The 18,836-nt window shown below is 38.0% G+C and overlaps 1 long non-coding RNA gene across 1 annotated transcript in view; it reads right to left on the bottom strand.

The window, feature by feature from the left end:
- The window catches only part of LOC150083160 (uncharacterized), a 124,505-nt gene extending 106,306 nt beyond the window's left edge, over positions 1 to 18,199 (bottom strand). Inside the window, exon 1 of the long non-coding RNA XR_016547163.1 lies at positions 17,996 to 18,199. This is a non-coding gene — a long non-coding RNA (uncharacterized LOC150083160). The remainder of the gene's footprint in view (positions 1 to 17,995) is intronic.
- Positions 18,200 to 18,836: the final 637 nt, after the last annotated feature.

Below are 18,836 nucleotides of genomic sequence, written 5' to 3'. Positions count from 1 at the left end.
GCCTTAGTTGCTAATGCGCCAATAAAACCCAACAACCAACCAGCCAACCAACCGTTTTGTTTGCGCGTGTGCATCAAAATTTGTGCGATTATGGGTCATTTAGAGGTAACAAGAGTAGTGCGGCCAGACCACGTACGACGCGAACTCCCGCCATGGAAGAAAATGTGTTGAATGCCGTCCAGAATAATTCTACTACCAGCACACGTGCCTTTGCCTCTGCCTTAGGAGTGTCTCATTGCAATGTACAGCGTGTCTGGCACGACGATTCCTTACACCCCCTTTCATCTCCAAAGGGTTCAGTTACTGCTCCCCCAAGATCATCCTGCACGTGCCGCTTTTGCGCAGTGGTTTCTCCAAGAAAGTGTTCAAGACTTCAATTTTCCAGCCTATGTTTTGTTCACGGATGAGGCTTATTTCACTCGGGAAGGCTTATTCAATCAGCATAATGCTCATGTGTGGGCTCACGACAACCCACACGGTGTGCGCCCCCATGCGGCACAACATCGCTTCGCAGTAAATGTGTGGGCAGGTATGGTCGGTGACTGCTTAGTCGGCCCATACCTGTTACCATCCCGCATGAACTCCGCTAAATGTCGGATCATTCTTGAACAAATTCTACCAGGGTTACTTGACGATGTTCCAGCAAATGTGAGATGCAATATTTGGTTTCAACATGACGGGGCGCCTGCCCATTATGGAAGGTGTGTTCGTGACCATTTGAACAGGCGTTTTGAGTGTCGATGGATTGGCTGTGGTGGACCCGTTGCCTGGCCCCCACGCTCACCTGATTTATCGATCCTTGATTTCTTTCTGTGGGGAGCCCTCAAATCTATTGTATATGAATCGCCTGTGGAGACGGAAATGGATCTCGTGGTGAGACTCGTCTGCGCTGCTCCTAATGTCAAAGAAACTCCAGGTGTGTTCGACCGTGTCCACCAATCCATGCTGCGTCGGTGTCATGCGAACGTTTGTATCAATATTTTTGAGACACCCTGTAGATACATACATACATACTGTTTCTATTATATAGAATGGATATAGATATATAAGAATGTACATAATATAAATATATATATTCTTCTGTATAAATGTATATAAATGGATGTAAAAAAATTCTTGAGACTATATAAAATTGTGTGTATAATAAATGAAAATGAAAATGGTGTTTCTCCGAAGACATTTTTTCATAGCTTTTGTGCAGTGTGGCGCCTCCGTAGCCAAGTGGGCAGGAGCAGCAGTGCGTAGCACACGCTTCTTGATTAGCCCGGGTTTCGAGCCCGTCACCACCAAATACGGAGGATGCGGAAAGGTCAGGGAATGACCACCGCATACGCATATTCCCGGAGCAATATTGTCTTAGTTGCTAATGCTCCTAAAAACCAAATAACAACAACATTTGTGCAGTGCTGATGATAACCATGTCCGCGAACTACACATGAAGACTATACCTTCGTTCTATATGGTTCACGAATTCGAACGGAACTGAAAAGTACAGGACTGTCCTTCCGATTTACATCCGACCAGTTATGTGATAGGTTGTTATCAGAATTGAGAAATTTATTATCGAAAATACTTGTGCATATTTTTATTGATAGCATCTCCTTTGTAAATAATTTGGTAAACAGTATTCAGTAAACGACTTTGAATCATTGAAAACTGTGTCTTTATTGAAAAATGAGTTTAGAAAATATTTCATCAGAATATGCAGGTACATTTAAATTTTTCATTAAAGTTTTCTCACAATACAATTTACACCAGATTAAGCAAGCATATTAATTTTTTTTTAATTAAATTTTTATCACAATCCAATTTTTTCACTGTTAAAAAATAAACTTTTACCATACAATTAAGAAAACCAGGTTGTATTTAAAAAATTACACGGCTTCTTAGAAAACGCTGGTTGAAAGAAAATATACTACTGTTTTATTTCATTAAAACTTCACATTTTTAATTACTGCAGAAATCGTTTAAAAAAATCGCTGTATTTAAAAATTTATCTCACTGAAAGCACGTTGGAAATGTTTATTTTCCCACTTTAATTTCACAGAATATTATAGTTTCGAATAGCATATTAAAATAAAAAAAAGAAAAAATCGATGCAAATAATCGTGAAAGAAAATGGAACAGGAGTGCGGTACGATGATCACGTTGTCAGTGACTATGTGATGTCACTAGCTGTGGCATCACCACTGGTGACGTTATTTCCTGCAAAGCGAGCGGAAATTGTGTTCAAACACGTTCGATAGTCACGTGGTCAAGGACCACATGACGTCATATGTCTTTGGACCCCAGTAAAATCCAGATAGGTCAGAATACGTCCGGTTAGTACGATCAATATGTCTACTGTTGGTCCTTTTGTTTAACTGGCCTTTCCCCTTCCCCTCCCTTTTTACGTATGTATACAGATATTTCAGTGATGCACCATTTTCGATTTTTTTTTTCAATAAGAGTTGGACACTGAATAGTAAAAAATTAGGGGAAAGGACTATTGAAATTGAAAGAGACTCTGTAGTATTGGTTTTCTTTGATTAGTTCAAGGTTTTCATATATTGAATAATTAAACTTCATACCCTCTCTTTACTATATTTTTTAATGGTTTCAATGAGTATCGGTAAGAATATCTAATCCACGTGTTGGACAAGTTTTGCAGCTCCACCGAACGCAAGTTTTTAATATATTTAGCCAGTTTATTAACTTAATTGTTAGATTAAATTATTTTCTGTAAGTAGCTTATAGACCTAGTCAAGCTCCTTGGTTTATTTTAAATTTAGATAGCGCGATTATGAAAGTAATTAATACTTCGTGTCCGTAGATTTATTGTTCGTAACTTGCCGCCATTATTATACGATACAACGTATACACCGAACTAGATAGTGTAAGGTTAGATAGCGAGTATATAGTATCAAATAATCAGTGAAATTTCCTAATCTAATTAAATTTAATTGTCAATTAAATTGTACTTTTTTAACTAAATAAATATAACGACCTAGTTTTTACAAACGTAACGTTATAAATTAATAGATAACTTGACAGGAGATAAGAAAGTCATATAAGGTATCTCGGAGATAATACAGTACTCGATAATGAAATGCATATATATAGTGTTATAATTGCTTTGAGATATAAGTTTAGGATTATATTTTGTAATGTAATTTTATTTGAAACTGAATAGAAATCATGACTCAGACCAGAGCAGCAAAGCAAAAGACTCAAACTAATGAGAGTGCTGTGGCTCAGGGGAGAACTGAGGGGGGCGGTTGTCCTCTGAACCACAGTCTTTTGATGTGCACTGCTTGTTTGATGTTTGTGGATAAACCAGGAATGGGACATGATATTGCCAAAGGGAACGTCTTTGTGTGTGCGCGATATAAGGAGTGTGAGGAAATCAGCCGCCAACTCAGCGTTGCTATGGACCTATGTTGTTGTTTGTTGTTGTTGTGTTTTCTGGCGCAAGGTATACTTAGGCCATTTGGGCCTTATGGGCCTATATGAGAGCGTGAAGGACAGGGTGAATGCCCTCGGAGGATTTAAATTGAGGGGCACATCAAGCTCCCAGCTGCCCACATCATTTCCAGAGCTTGAACATCACGCAAAACAGCGGCTACCCCCAAATCAGAATGCGCTGATCCGAAAGGAATTAGTTGTTGTCGGCGACTCTATTGTCAGGGAAATTGAGAAGATATTGTGTAAAAAGGATACGTGGAACAGGACCAGGGTATGTCTGCCAGGGGCAAAGGTTGATGATGTTGTAGAGCAGATATCATCTTTTAAGAGCAAAAAGGGTGATATTGTTGTATACGTTGGCATTAATGATATAAAGAGTAGGAGACCGGCTGAATTACTTAACAAGTACAGGTCAATGCTGAAAAAACGGCATTAGTTAGGGTTGAATTTGAAAATGTCTGCAATTCTGCCCAGGCACAATAGGAGGGAGTATAGGATGAGAGCCTTGTCGATCAATTCGGCCCTGGACAGATTGTGCAAGACTCAAGGGGTAGAATATTTCTCAGGCTGGTCTGTGCTTGTTAATAGGAGAGCCTGCTTCGACAGGGATGTGATACACTTAAATAGAAAGGGTGCAAGAATATTTGCTGATGCTGTCGAGGCAGAGTTAGGTGGGTCGGAAAACTGCTAGCTTGGGGGATGCACGGACTAATAGATTAACAGTAGCCCCCTGGCAGAGGTGAAGTGGTTCTTGCACTGCTTCTATTGAAATTAGCAACAACCTGGAAAGCAAGGCAAAGAGGATTCCCAAGACTGCTGGGAATCATAGTCGAACAAGTAAATACATGGGCTGCGCTAGGGTAACTAAGAGTAGAAACAAATGCATGTATAGTTGCGGGTACACCAATGCTAGGATTATAGTTAATAAATTTGATGAGCTTGAAGTGCTAGTCAAGACATCAAAGGTAGATTGATGTTTTGACTAGCACCTGTCTTGATTGTTAGTATATCAGAGACCCACGTCTCTGACACACAAACTTAAGCAGTGCAGAATTGGAATTTGGGGAGTACAATGTGTACAGGCAGGAGAGACAGGACAAGAAGGGAGGATGGGTTATGCTGTAAGTTAAGAAACATAAAATTTAAGGAAAGTGCATCCAATTGATGTTGGTGGACAATGCAATGTTGAGTCTGTTTGGTGTGACATAACCAACCACTGGGATTATATAAAAATGAGAGTAGGTGTGTGTGTCATAGGATTAATGAATCTGATGAGTATAATGAGGAACTGTGCAGAGAAATAGAGCGGTCCAGTAAATCAGTGTCTTATAATGGGGGATTTTAATTTCCCAGAGATTAACTGGAATTTGTGGGTTGGTCACTCACACACCAGCAAGGCATTTGGGAATTTACTGAATGATTGTTTTCTACAACAGCATGTTGGGGAGGCAACCAGAGGGAGTAATACTCTTGATCTGATTATCAGTAGTGATTCTTCATGCATTAGGAATCTGCAGATAAAGGAACCACTAGGTGGCAATGATCACAGTGTGCTGAAGTGGTATTTACTCAAAGAGTTAATTACCAGCAAGGGCAAGGGGAAGGATTTTTGCTTTCGTAAAGATGACTACGGTGGTCTGAGACAGTATTTAAATTCCATACGGTGGGACAAATTGATGATGTTACCAACAGCAAATTCAAAGTGCGAAGCATTCAAAGAATTAATATTGGAAGCTACTAGGCTTTTCATACCAACTAAGAAAGATTGTTGAAGATTTAGGCCTAAATGGAAGTCAGATGAACTAATTAGACATGTGGCAGAGAAGAAAAATGCATGGGATACATATAAATTAACAGATGACAAGGAAGCCTTACAGACCTCTATTTCTCTGCACAGACCAGCTTGTAGATATATGCTGATCTGTAATCAAGTCACAAGGTAGGTTAGTCAGGCAAAGGCAGATTACAAGAAATCTTTGGCAAAGGATGCAAAGAAAAACAGCAAAGAGTTCTTTATCTATGTAAACTCTAGAAGGAAAGGGATGAATCAGATTGGTCCACTTGATATGGATGGTTCAACTTTTGATGATCCTGCTCAGGTAGCTAACAAAATAAATAAATATTTTGCATCTACATGAGGATTTATTCAGGGAGGGGAATGCCAGAGGTGTATTAAACTCTGGCAGTAAGCTAGATAGTCTTGTAATAACTGAGAGTAAAGTGGAAGAGAAATTGGTGAAGATAAACATAAGAAAGGCACCTCGGGTGGATGGAATCTACCCAGTTATAGTAAAGGAGGCAGCAAAGGAAGTAAGCGAACCCTTAGCCATAATTATGAGAGCTCCCTTGGGCTCAGGAGAGTTACCCATGGACTCTAGATGTGAAAATGTGACCCCAATCCACAAAGCAGAATCAAAGGGGGAGACAGGTAATTACAGACCTGTTAGTTTAACTTCTGTTCCAGGGAAATTAATGGAGTCTGTGGTAAAGATGCATTGCATAATAATCTAGACAAGACGTCAGTTATAGCTCGGATATAGCATGTGTTTGTGAAGGAGAAGTCTTGTCTGACCAGTTTGATTGGATACTATGATGTAGTCACAAAGGAACTGGATGCAAAGAATAATTTTGATATCTTATATTTGGATCTTAGAAACGCTTTTGATACTGTTGCACATGGAAGACTGCTGCACAAATTGGAACAGTGTGGCATTGGAGGCAAATTGCTGGTGTGGATAAAAGGATGATTGAGTTGGAGAAGACAGAACGTGGGGATCAATGTACTAATGTTATTAGTGAAGGCCCCAGGGTGTTGGGTCCATTGTTATTTTCTGTATTGATTAATGATATTGATGATGGTATATCAGGCTTAATGTCAAAGTTTGCAGACGATACGAAGGTCGGCAGGGTTGTTATTGACACTAATGACAGTAAGCTGCTGCAACAGGATCTAGAAATGTTGAGCAGATGAGCTGAGAGGTGACAACTGAAGTTTAACATTGACAAATGTAAAATACTGCATATGGCAACGTATGCAGTATAGCGTATCAACTGTACGGTACTACACTGACAGTGGTAGAGAGTGAAAAAGAGCTGGGGTAATTGTGCAGTCAGATATGAAGTTTTCTGAGCAGTGCAGACGGTCTGCAAGAGTGGCCCACGGTGTCTTGTTAATGGCATGCAGGAATTTTTCTAGCAGGGATAAGGAGGAGATTATGCCCTTGTATAAGGGAATGGTCACGCCAAACCTTGAGTACTGCATGCAGGTCTGGCGGCATCATTTTAAGAAGGATGTAGAGCTGTTGGAACGAGTACACAGAAGGGCAACAAGATTAGTGAATGGAACGAAGGATTGCTCTTACGAAGAAAGGCGGAAGTTTTGCAGTTTAGAGTGTTTAGAGACTAGGCACCTGCGAGGTGATCTGATTGAGGTGTATAAAACCTTGAATGGTTTGAGCATGCTCAATGCTGATGGAATTCTTCCTCTTGCTCAGGATAATTACCTAAGAGGGCATCAATTCAAATTGAGGAAAGACAGTTGTAGATAGATGTTCGGAAGTTTACCTTTAGCCAGCGGGTAGTTGATTGCTGGAAACAAACTCCCATCTGTCGTTGCAGAAGTTGACAGCTTAAATAGATTCAAGGCAGAACTAGACAAACATTTGGAGCGAGTGGATAGGTGAAATCAGAAGATTTTTTTTTTTTTTTTTTAGTATCTTACATTAGTACTTTCTTACATTAGTATGATGTAAGAAAGCTTACTTTCTTACATCATACTAATGCCTCTACTAATGCTAATGGTCGATTTATTCCTTACAAATAAAGTCCACACCAGCAAACGTTCACAGATGAAACGTGTCAACAATTTCTTTTGTTACCTGCTTTAGATAAATACGGAAAAAAGTTTGATGTTATTTATAAAGGTTATAAGAATTCCCCTCTCCTCTCATATACTTCTCTCTTACTTGTTAATAACAGAGACTGCTTCAACAGGGATGGGATACACTTAAATAGAAAGGGTGCTAGAATGTTTGCTGATACTATCGAGGCAGTGTTAGGTGGATCGGAAAACTGCTAGATTGGGGGGATACAAGGACTAATAGATTAACAGCAGCCACTGGCAGAGGTGAAAGTGATTCTTGCACTGCTTCTATTGGAATGAGCAACAGCTTGGAAAATAAGATGCAGGATATTTCAGAGACTGCTGGGAATCATTGGGGTACAAGTAAACACATGGGTTGTGTTAGGGTAGCTAAGAAAAAGAAGAGGTGCATGTATACTTGCGTGTACACCAATGCTAGGAGTTTAGTAAATAAATTTGATGAATTTGAGGTATTGTTCAAAACATCAAAGGCAGATATTGTGGGGATTTCAGAGACGTGGTGTCACACAGATATAAGGAATATAGAACTGGAATTTGGGGAGTACAATGTGTACAGAAAGGATAGACACGATAGGAAGGGAGGAGGGGTTATGCTATTAGTTAAGAAACACATAAAATCCAAGGGAGTGAAGCCAGTCGACATCGCTGCACAGTGCAGTGTCGAGTCAGTTTGGTGTTACATAAGCATTAGGAGATCAAAACTGAGAGTAGGAGTGTGCTATAGGCCTAATGACTCTGATGGGTATAATAAGAAACATTTATCCAGATGGTTAATGGTGATCCATAAGAAATGTCATTCCCCATGGCAAACTGTACAGGGAAATAGAGTGGGCCAGTAAATCAGAGAGTCTTATAATGGGGGATTTTAATTTCCCAGATATTGATTGGAATTTGTGTGTTGGTCACTAACACACTAGCAAAGCTTTTGTGGATTTCCACAAAAGCTTTGCTAGTGTGTTAGTGACCAACCCACAAATTCCAGTCAATATCTGGGAAATTAAAATTGGATGATTGTTTTCTAAATCAGCATGTTCGGGAGGGGAAACAGAGGGAGCAATACTTTTGATTTGATTATCAGTAGTGATTCTTCATGCATTAAGAATCTGCAGATACAGGAACCACTAGGTGGCAGTGATCACAGTGTGCTGAAGTGGCATTCACTCAAGGAGGTAACTAACGTCAGGGGTAAATGGAAGGGTTATTGCTTTCGTAAAGGCGACTACGACGGTCTGAGACAGTATTTAAATTCTATACAGTGGGAGTAACTGATGACGTTACCAACAGCAACCTCAAAATGGGAAGCATTCGAAGAAATTATCTTGGAAGCTACTAGGCTTTACATACCAACTAAGAAATATTGTTCAAGGTTCAGGCCTAAACGGATGTCAGATAAACTAATGAGACATATGGCAGAGTAGAAAAATGCATGGGATACATATAAATTAATGGGTGACATGGAAGCCTATGATAGATATAAGCTGGTCTGTAACCAAATCACAAAAGAGATTAGGCAGGCAACGGCAGATAATGAGAAATCCTTGGCAAAGGATGCAAAGAAAAACAGAAGAGAGTTCTTTACCTATGTAAACTCTAGAAGGAAGGGGATGAATCAGATTTGTCCACTTGATATCGATGGTTCAACTGCTGATGATCCTGCTCAGGTAGCTAAGAAACTAAATCAATATTTTGCATCAATATTTAAATCATATTTTGCATCTCTTCATGTGTGAGGAGATGCAAAATATGATTTAAAAAACACATGAGGAGTTATTCAGGAAGGGGAATGCCATAGTTGAAGTAAACACTGGCAGTGAGCTAGATGATCTTGTAATAATTGGGAGTAAAGTGGAGGAGAAATTGTTGGAAATAAATACAGGAAAGTCACCTGGGGTGGATGGGATCTATCCAGTTATATTAAAGGAGGCAGCAAAGGAAGTAAGCAATCCGTTTGCCATAATTATGAGAGCTTCCTTGGACTCAGAGGAGGTACCCACAGACTGGAGTTGTGCAAATGTAACCCCAATTCACTAAGGAGGATCAAAAGCTGACACAAGTAATTATAGACCTGTGAGTTTAACTTCTGTTCCAGGAAAATTAATGGAAGCATTGGTTAAAGAAGCACTGCAGGATCATCTTGACAAGAATTCAGTTATAGCTCAGACACAGCATGGTTTTGTTAAGGGGAGGTCTTCCCTGACCAATTTGATTGGATACTATGATGTAGTCACAAAAGAATTGGATGCATGGAATAACTTTGATATTATATATTTGGATCTTAGAAAGGCTTTTGATTCTGTTGCACATGGAAGACTGCTGCACAAATTGGAGCAGTGTGGCATTGGTAGAAAATTGTTGCTATGGATAAAGGGATGGTTGAGTTGCAGAAGACAGAGAGTGGTAATTAATGTACACTACTCATCGTGGACTAATGTTATTAGTGGAGTCCCTCAGGGTTCAGTGTTGAGTCCATTGTTGTTTTTTGTATTTATAAATAATATTGATGATGGTATGTGAAGCTTAATGTCCAAGTTTGCAGACGATTCAAAGGTTGGCAGGGTTGTTAAGGACGCTACTGACGCTATGCTGCTGAAACAGGATCTGGAAAGGTTGAGCAGATGGTCTGAGAGGTGGCAAATGAAGTCTAACATTGACAAATGTAAAGTACTACATATGGGAAACAGCAACCCCAGAGCTCTGTGGTACTACACTGACAGTGGTAGAGAATGAAAAGGACCTGGGGGTAATTGTGCAGGCAAATATGAAGTTCTCTGAGCAGTGCATGGTGTCTTATCAATGATATAAAGGAATTTTTCTAGCAGGGATAGGGAGGTGATTATTCCCTTGTATAAGGCAATTGTCAGGCCGCACCTTGAGTACTGTATACAGGTCTGGAGGCCTCATTTCAAGAAGAATGTAGAGCTGCTGGAACGAGTACAGAGAAGGGCAACAAGGTTAGTGAACGGAACGAAGGGTTGCTCTTACGAAGAAAGGCTTAAGGTTTGCAAATTACAGTGTCTGGAGATTAGGCACCAGCGAGGTGATCTGATAGAGGTGTACAAAGCCTTGAATCGTTTGAGCATGCTCAATGCTGATGGGATACTGTTTCTTGCTCAGAATAATCACCAGAGAGCGCATAAATTCCAAATGAGGAAAGACAGATGTAGGATAGATGTGCGGAAATTTGCCTTTAGCCAGCAGGTAGTTTGTTCGGTGGAACAGACTTCCATCCCTTGTTGTGGAAGTTGATAGCCTAAATAAATTTAAGGCTCAGCGGGACAGGTATTTCGAAAGAACGGAGGGGTGAAGTGGAAGGGTTTTTTCTTTTTTTTTTTTTTTTTTTTTTTGGCTGATGCTTCATACGCTTGCTCTCTTGTATCATATGCCTCTATTAATGCTAATGCTAATGCTAATAGTGTTGTAAATAAAAGACTGCTATACAGATTGGAGCAGTGTGGAATTAAGGGAAAGCTGTTGCTATGGATAAAGGGAGAAGAGACTGATTATTATCCAGCACTGCTCCTCTTGGACTAATGTTATTAGTGGAGACCCCCCCCCCCCAAGGTTCAGTGCTGGGCCCCTTATTTCTAATATTTATTAATGATATTGATGAAGGCATATCAGGCTTAATGTCTAAGTTTGCAGATGATATGAAGGTTGGCCGAATGGTTAATGACAGTAATCAAATCATATTACTTCAACAAGAATTGAAGTGTAACTCTGATAAATGCAAGGTAGTGGAGAATGATAAATGAGTCAGGTAAGAACTTCTTATCTGACTTGTGCAATGAGATAAGAAGTTCTCTGATAAATGCAGATAAGCTGTATGACTGCTCATAAGGTTTAGTCAGTGATACACAGGAATATTTTCCAACAGCAATAAAGAGACGATTAACCGATTAGGCTACGTCTTGAGTACTGCTTACAGGTCTGGAAGCCACACATGAGGAAGGATGTGAATCCATTGGAATGAATACAAATAAGAGCAGCATAATTAGTAAGCTAAACTAAAGAGTGCTCTTAGTAGGAAAGACTTCAGTTTCCGTTCTGCAAATTACTACGTATGGAGACTAGGCAGGGAGATCTGAGGTGTGTAAGGCATTGAATGGATTGAATAAGCTCATTGCCAATGGAATTCTTCCTCTTGCTTGGATTACATATATTAGATTATACAATAAATTCAAATTGGTGAAGGATGGTCGTAGGATAAATGTGTGGAAATTTGTCTTCAGGCATGGGTAGCTGATTGTTGGAACAAACTTCCTTCTGGTGTTCTAGAGATGTGTAATTGAATAAATTCAAACGGAACTAAACAAATCGTTAGAATGCATAGACAGGGAGGTGATATGAGGTGTGATTTTTTTTTTTTTTTTTTTTGGCTGATGCTGTTTTAAGTTTGCTTCCTTGCATTATTTGCCAATACTAATACTAAATGGGAGATGTATTGAGGCAAGGAAAAAAAAAAGAAAAAAATCAATGAAATTTATCAAATAAGAATACCTGATAAAAAAAATTACATGAAAAACTGATTGATTGTCAACTAAGAGTTGATTGGTAGGCAGTGAAAGCAACGCAAGCCCAGCCCAGGGGCTCACATCTGGTGGGTATGGGCTTGGCACACCCAGAGTCCTGAGCTGGATATCATCATTCTTCTCTTTCTTTGTGATTCCCTTCTACTTCTGACATTCTCTCTCTCTCTCTCTCTCTCTCTCTCTCTCTCTCTCTCTCTCTCTCTCTCTCTCTCTCTCTCTCTCTCTCTCGCTCGCTCAGGGTAACTCAAAATTTTTTTTTGGCTGGTGTAGCATAAGCCTCAGGCTTCCTTGCACCGTATGGCTAATAATAATAATAATAATAATAATATTTACTGTGTCATAGTTAAAATCTATGGAGGTATTTTGCAACTAAAAAACCATTTCCTTGCATGTGGTTAAGTAGTGTAACACCTTGGTTGGCTTGTTAGAATTTTTTGTTGAGATATTTCATTCTTGTGTAGTACTGTAATTTGTTTTTTTTTAATAAGAGCAAAATCGTGAAATTAACACAGTGAAACTGAATCGATTTCTTTTTCTTCATCATAATAGTTAAAATTTTGGAAACCCATCTCTCCCTCAGGGTATTTTTGGAAACCCATCTTTAAGTTTTTTTTTTTTTTTTTTTTTGGCTGCTACAGCAAAAGCCTCAAGTTCCTTGCACCATATGGATAATAATAATTCTCAAAATAAAAGGAGGCCGATTTAGAATGTTATACCTGCTAAATAAACATATGTTTCCTAATAAATTATTCATTACCAATTAAATTGTTATAAAATTAATTAGATAGTATGAATCAGAGCTGTAATGTTCTACGTTCTAATAAAACTCCTCTTATTATTTTACTAATACTTATAAAATTAATGTAGGCCCCGTAGTGCGCTACTAAGGGCCCTCCTTTTGTTTGTTGGTTATAAATTATCTGTAAACTGGATAAAGAATAGTTAAAGGAATTAAAGATAGACAAAAAAAAAAAAAAAAAAACAGCAATATTACTAGTAAAAAGAAAGGAAAGGAGAGAGAGAGAGAGAATTAATGAATTGATTTAATTAATGTATTAATTAAAATGAAAGTCAGAAAAAGGAAGATGAAAATAAAAATTATATTTGTGATTCATGCAATGTGTTACTTGGCTTACCCTGTGCTGGAGAAGATGTAGAATTATGGAGTCTATCAATGTAGGAGTTTAAACCACACTTCAGTAATTCCTAAACTAATACCTGGTAATGAGAGTAAGAAGCAACATTAGAGTGACTGTGTAACAGTCCTTGCAATCTTTCCTATATTACAGTTACAGTGGATTTCCAAGTTGTTACTTCCAGATGGGACATCGGGCCAGAAATTTACTTCCTGTGATGACTACTTTATCAAGCAGGCATCACAGCCAAAAGCATCCACGTTTTACAGATGTAGTAAGGCTGGTACCCCGCTGTGAATGTTCAAGCATGAAACGTTACTGCTCATTAGAGTACTATTATCAGACGAAATGTGACAGAGCTTAAAATGTATTTGTGACCTACTTGCAGCTGAAACTCACTGGCTAGCAGTAGCCGGTGATGTTATGATATATTGCATCAACCGATTATTTCTTATTTAGTTTGTTTGAAGAGAAGGCAAAAATGGCAAAGTTTCTACAACAGAATTATTTTCAGATGAGACCGCTAATTTTGGGGATCAAAGGTTAAATGACACTTTGCAGATTCACTGTTTACCATGATGGTGCGTGGAACAGTGTCAGTGAGAAAACAAGATGTGGAGAAAATTAATATCGTTAATGAAGCTGCAAATAAGCAAATAAAGTTGCAAATAAGCCTTCGTGAAGAATTACTAATAACTTCAGGTGAATTGAAATTTTTGAAGTTTCATTATTTTTTTTCTTTATTTTTTCAATAAACATACGCCCATTTAAATCGTAAATTCACAACTGTGGTACAACTGATGTGACTTTTTATAGATTAATCTAAGAATGTGTTTGATCTTGTCAATGTTCATCAGTAGACCCGTAATTTATACACCTTTATAAATAATTTAAGCTTAGGTTTAGTAGTTTACACTTCTAGATCAGGGGTTCTCAACCAGGGGGGAATTCCCTACCAGAGGGAATTTTAGGGTTTCGGGGGAGAATTAGGACCACAGATTGACAGACTCAAACTGTTGGAATATTGATCTTTCTACAAACTACAATTCTACAGATTCTACATAATCTACAGGACATCACACTTTATTGGATGTCATATATTAAATTAAAAATAAAGATAAATATTTTTCACTTTTTTATCTTTTTGAAATGCACCTTTTGAGTCAGACAGTCTTGGAAAGAAAGGAATGACATTAATCTTGGAAAGGGACATTCTGACATATGGTGAAAAGGGTGCATGGGGTGAAAAAGGTTGAGAACCACTGCTCTAGATGAATTAGGGAAAGAGTTATTACAAATCAAGAGATAAACCGAAATTTACAAAAAATTGAGTAATTCACATATCTGAAAATACAACTTTCTTGCAGCAGCTCACTGGGTACGCAAAAGGGTGCACAGAGCTCCCTCTGAGCCGAGTTCAGAAAGATATTGTCCTACCACACGTTAGTCGACATGACTTCGGAGTTTACGGGGCGCAAAAGATCCAAGAAAGGCTAATGAGATCATAAGAGGAAGCTAAATAGTGTCAACAATATTGCTGAGAATTCCACGAAATATTTTTCCGTATAGATGCCTTCTGTTCTATATTAATGAATAATTTCCGGTGCAAGTCAGTTGATTAACAACTATTTCAATTTATATAATCGGATTTATAAAATAGGCTTTTCTAATTACCAAAAGACTCAATTGTTTAAAGTTGCATTTATTGGTTTTAATATGCTGTTTTATACGAATTGTTTATTCATTTCTGTCCATACACCTTAAGTGTTCACTCTAAAATGTCGAAGTTATCTGCTTTGCGAAAAACTTTTTTAAAATAAAGGGATAATTAAAAAAAAAAGGATAGATCCAAGTTACCCTATAATTATATAAATCCCAGTTAAAACATCTACATCATTGCATTAAAAAACGTATATCGCAAAAATCATAAGCAATAAATAAAAAATAAACTCGTCAACCTGCTTTCCCTTTTGATAACATACCTCTAAAAAATTTGCTTCGAAAATTTTATTTCAGTCAAGTGTCATTGGTTTCATCGACAGGAAATGAGAACCTCTAAATAACGACTCTCTTTTTTACATGCGTTATTGAGGGGTGGGGGGCGAATCTATTTGATACACTCCCTTCCAAAACACGATTATTTTCTTCTATACGTTGAAACTTACAGACTTTGGTTTGGAATACATTATTATTATTATTATTATTATTATTATTATTATTATTATTAACCATATAGTGCAAGTAAGTCTGAGGCTATTGCGGCACCAGCCGAAAAAAAAAATTCTGAATTACCCTGGGACAGAGAGAGAGAATGAAAGTCAGAAGTAGAAGGGAAGGAAATCACCAAGAAAGAGAAGAATGATGATATCCAGCTCAGGAGCCTGGGTGTGCCAAGCCCATACTCACTCACCAGATGAGAGCCCCTGGGGTTAAAATATTACATAGTTTATTATAAATATTAATATTACATAATCTCTCCATAAATTTCTGCTTCTTGAGGAAGAGGGTATTCCAAACACATAGCTAAAAAGCAATGAGAGGTATGACTTATGCAAGTAGAATTATAAAAAAAATTATATACAGGGTTGTTAAAGTTAAAGTATCCCTATGTAAACGGTCTGGAGCGAGTTCTAAGGCTCGTACTGAATAGAAATTTGGACCACAGGTACAATAAAGAATGCGCTCGCCATTTATTGGAAAAAAAAAAATAGTTACAAAATTTGTCACTGTATGGTGCTGTGTCACTGTGTGACGCGTAACTATCTTAGTTACGCGCATTATGCAAATAACAGATTAAGTAAATAGATTATAGATTATGCAAATAACTTACGTTATTTGCATAATCTATAATCTTACTATTTACTACATTGGTAATTGTAGATGTAAGATCTTACATCTACAATTTGCATTACTTACGTTATTTGCATAATCGTAAGTTATTGCCACAGCGCCACTACTCAGCTCTACTGTACTGTATAAAAGCAAAGCAGTCTCTTCAAAATCATACAGTAGATGTTTGTCTGCACTACAGCAGCAATGCCAACAACGTTGAAGGAAAAGGCGCTATTAGTGAAGCTGTACTATCAAAACAATGCAGCTAAGGCTATCAGAGAATTCAGAAGCGCATAAGGCCCACGTGTACACCTATGACTGCTTGTGCTGTCCGCAAAATGATTGCGAAATTTGAAGCGACAGGATATCTTGGTGTTCAACCAGGCAGAGGTCGAAAACGAGTGGACTCCTCTCGTGTTGAAGATGTGGCTATGGCTGTCGTGGATTTATCGAGTCAATCTCCATGTGGTAGCGCAAGTGTGCTAACTGTTTCTCGTGAAGTGGACATGCCGTATTCCACTGTAAGGCTAGTAATGCGTCGGGTGTTGCGGTACTATCCTTACAAGGTGCGCATGCTACAGCAGCTAAAGCATAGTGATGCAGATATTCGTTTCACATACGCACTTCAGTTTCTGGCGCGAATGACAGTGGATGTCATTTGGCCATGGAACATCGTTTGGAGTGATGAAGCCCACTTCTGCTTAAATGGAAAAGTGAATATGCACAACTGTCGCATTTGGGCAACAGAAAACCATCGAGTTATCCAAGAGGTCCCGTTGCATTCTCCAAAAGTGACAATGTGGTGTGGATTTATGGCCACATTCATGACTGGTCCATTTTTTTTTTTTTTTTTTTTTTAAACAGGTAACACCGACTGTACCCAGCACCTGTTCCGTCACTGGACAGCGATATTATGAAATGTTGGCAAATTTCGCAATACCAGAGCTGTAACAACGTGGGTACCATATTCATGCAATATGGTGCACCACCCCACACCCAACATTGTGTCCAAAGATTTCTAAGGCAACACTTTACGACGAACGGGTCATCAGCCGTTGTTTCCAGACACCTTGGCCACCCCGATCACCGGACTTCCGGTTCCCGTTACACCTGGTTCTTCAAAAAACCAGGTGTATCAAGAAGGATTAGACGTCATGTGCAGGCTATTCCAGTTGACATGTTACGTTCTGATGTAGAAAAAGCTGTTCTTGAAATGTAAACTGTTGTTGACCAAAATGGAGGACACATTCAACAATTGTAGCGCTGTTCAAGTGATTTGTATTGCCACAGCGCCATATAGTGACAAATTTTGTAACTATTATTTTTTTCCAATAAATGGCAAGCACATTCATTATTGTACCTGTTGTCCAAATTTCTCTTCAGTACGAATCTTAGAACTTGATCCAGAGCCCTGTACATAGGGATACTTTAATTTTAATAACCCTGTATATTATAGAACAGTTGGATTCAGTGGCTAAGCTTTACCTAGTTAACTTCTTAAGTTTGTTAGCTAATGCTGAAGTTAATTGCTTTAAAATAATAATCAGCGAAATACATTTCACCATTTTGTTCAAGAAAATCACATGCACACATGACAAGGTGTACGATTAAAACTAAAATGCAATTCCAGAATTTTCTACTTTTGAAAAATGGCATCGATCTCAGTTTGACGTTTAAAGGAACATAATTGTTGCATCTTAAAGATAATTCAAGGAAATGGTGCAGCTTATTATTATATATGTACAGCAATAAATAACGAAAATTAAATAATAATTAACGTTCAATATGGGTCGTCCATCAGCATTTCTTTGCAGCCAACCAATTTAGAGGCAAACAGCATTTTATACCAATAGATTAATAATGATGACGCATATATTTTCCATCAACATGTATTCCTTTCCATAACAGTTCTTATATGGTTTTGCATGGCAAATACAGTTTATATAATACAAGCAGCAAAAAAAAAAAAAAAAAAAACATAATTGCAAACTTTTAAACAGCAAATAATTATGTAGGGTATGAAATAAGATTTATCTTTAAAGTACTAACAGGAGGCATTTTGCACTCAAAGTCAAGCCATACATGAGATTCATAAATAAGTAACAGGTTACAGTTTATAGATGTTGTCGCCGTTATTTAGTTATAAATATAGTGATAATATTGATACCAACCTGTGTGCCTTGGTATGCGTTCATTCGCCTTTCTTCTGTGATATGTTTTTGACGAATTGTGCTTAGTTAGGCTTTCTTCTTTCCTCTGTTCGCAGCACAGTTTGCATCTATGGGCGTACACGAAACATTCCGCAGTTACACTCAGATGAGCTGATCCACGGCTTACTTCTGCCTGACGACCGTATTCCGCAGCGCGAACCTACGCAATATACACCGCTTCTTCAGTCAACCATCTAGTGCTGCACTACGCATGCTCCATCCGAAGCTCAAGGTGGTGTAAATCGTCGAGGAATGCATGGCTAGTGACACAACTTTCCGAATATGTATGGTAGAATTTCGAGATATTTGAACAATACAAGTTTCTGAAAAACGTAGCAGTTGTGTGCGCAGAGGAACCTTGATTACCCGTGTTAATGAATGAGAGCGATGCCAAATAATCAAAACATGTTTTCATTGTTTTTTTTCCTCAGGAATATTCACAATTTGTGTATATATATCTCTTTCCCTTGCTGAATTATTATAACCTTGCTTATTATAAATATAATAATTAAAATAGTAATTATAACCTTGCTTAAGTTTAATTGATTATAATATATATATTTTTTTTTTCTGTTGAAACTCTTTTGCATATATTGTTTCAATGTTACTTAAATATAAAACAACACTTAGTTTAATCGATAATTTATAAAGAAGAGATAGAGTATACAGTAGAAAAAGTGTTACATTTCACTACCGTATCAGCGAAAACATTTCACGCAAGAATTACGGAGGAGAGGAGCCTAAATTATGTCCACACGGTATTTATTTTGAAAATACAAATAAATGCCATAATTTCCATTGT

This window comes from Mastigoproctus giganteus, chromosome 7 (assembly GCF_048544385.1).
Source record: "Mastigoproctus giganteus isolate SK-2022 chromosome 7, ASM4854438v1, whole genome shotgun sequence".
Classification (NCBI taxonomy): domain Eukaryota; kingdom Metazoa; phylum Arthropoda; class Arachnida; order Uropygi; family Thelyphonidae; genus Mastigoproctus; species Mastigoproctus giganteus.
This window is presented reverse-complemented; position numbering and strand designations above follow the sequence as displayed.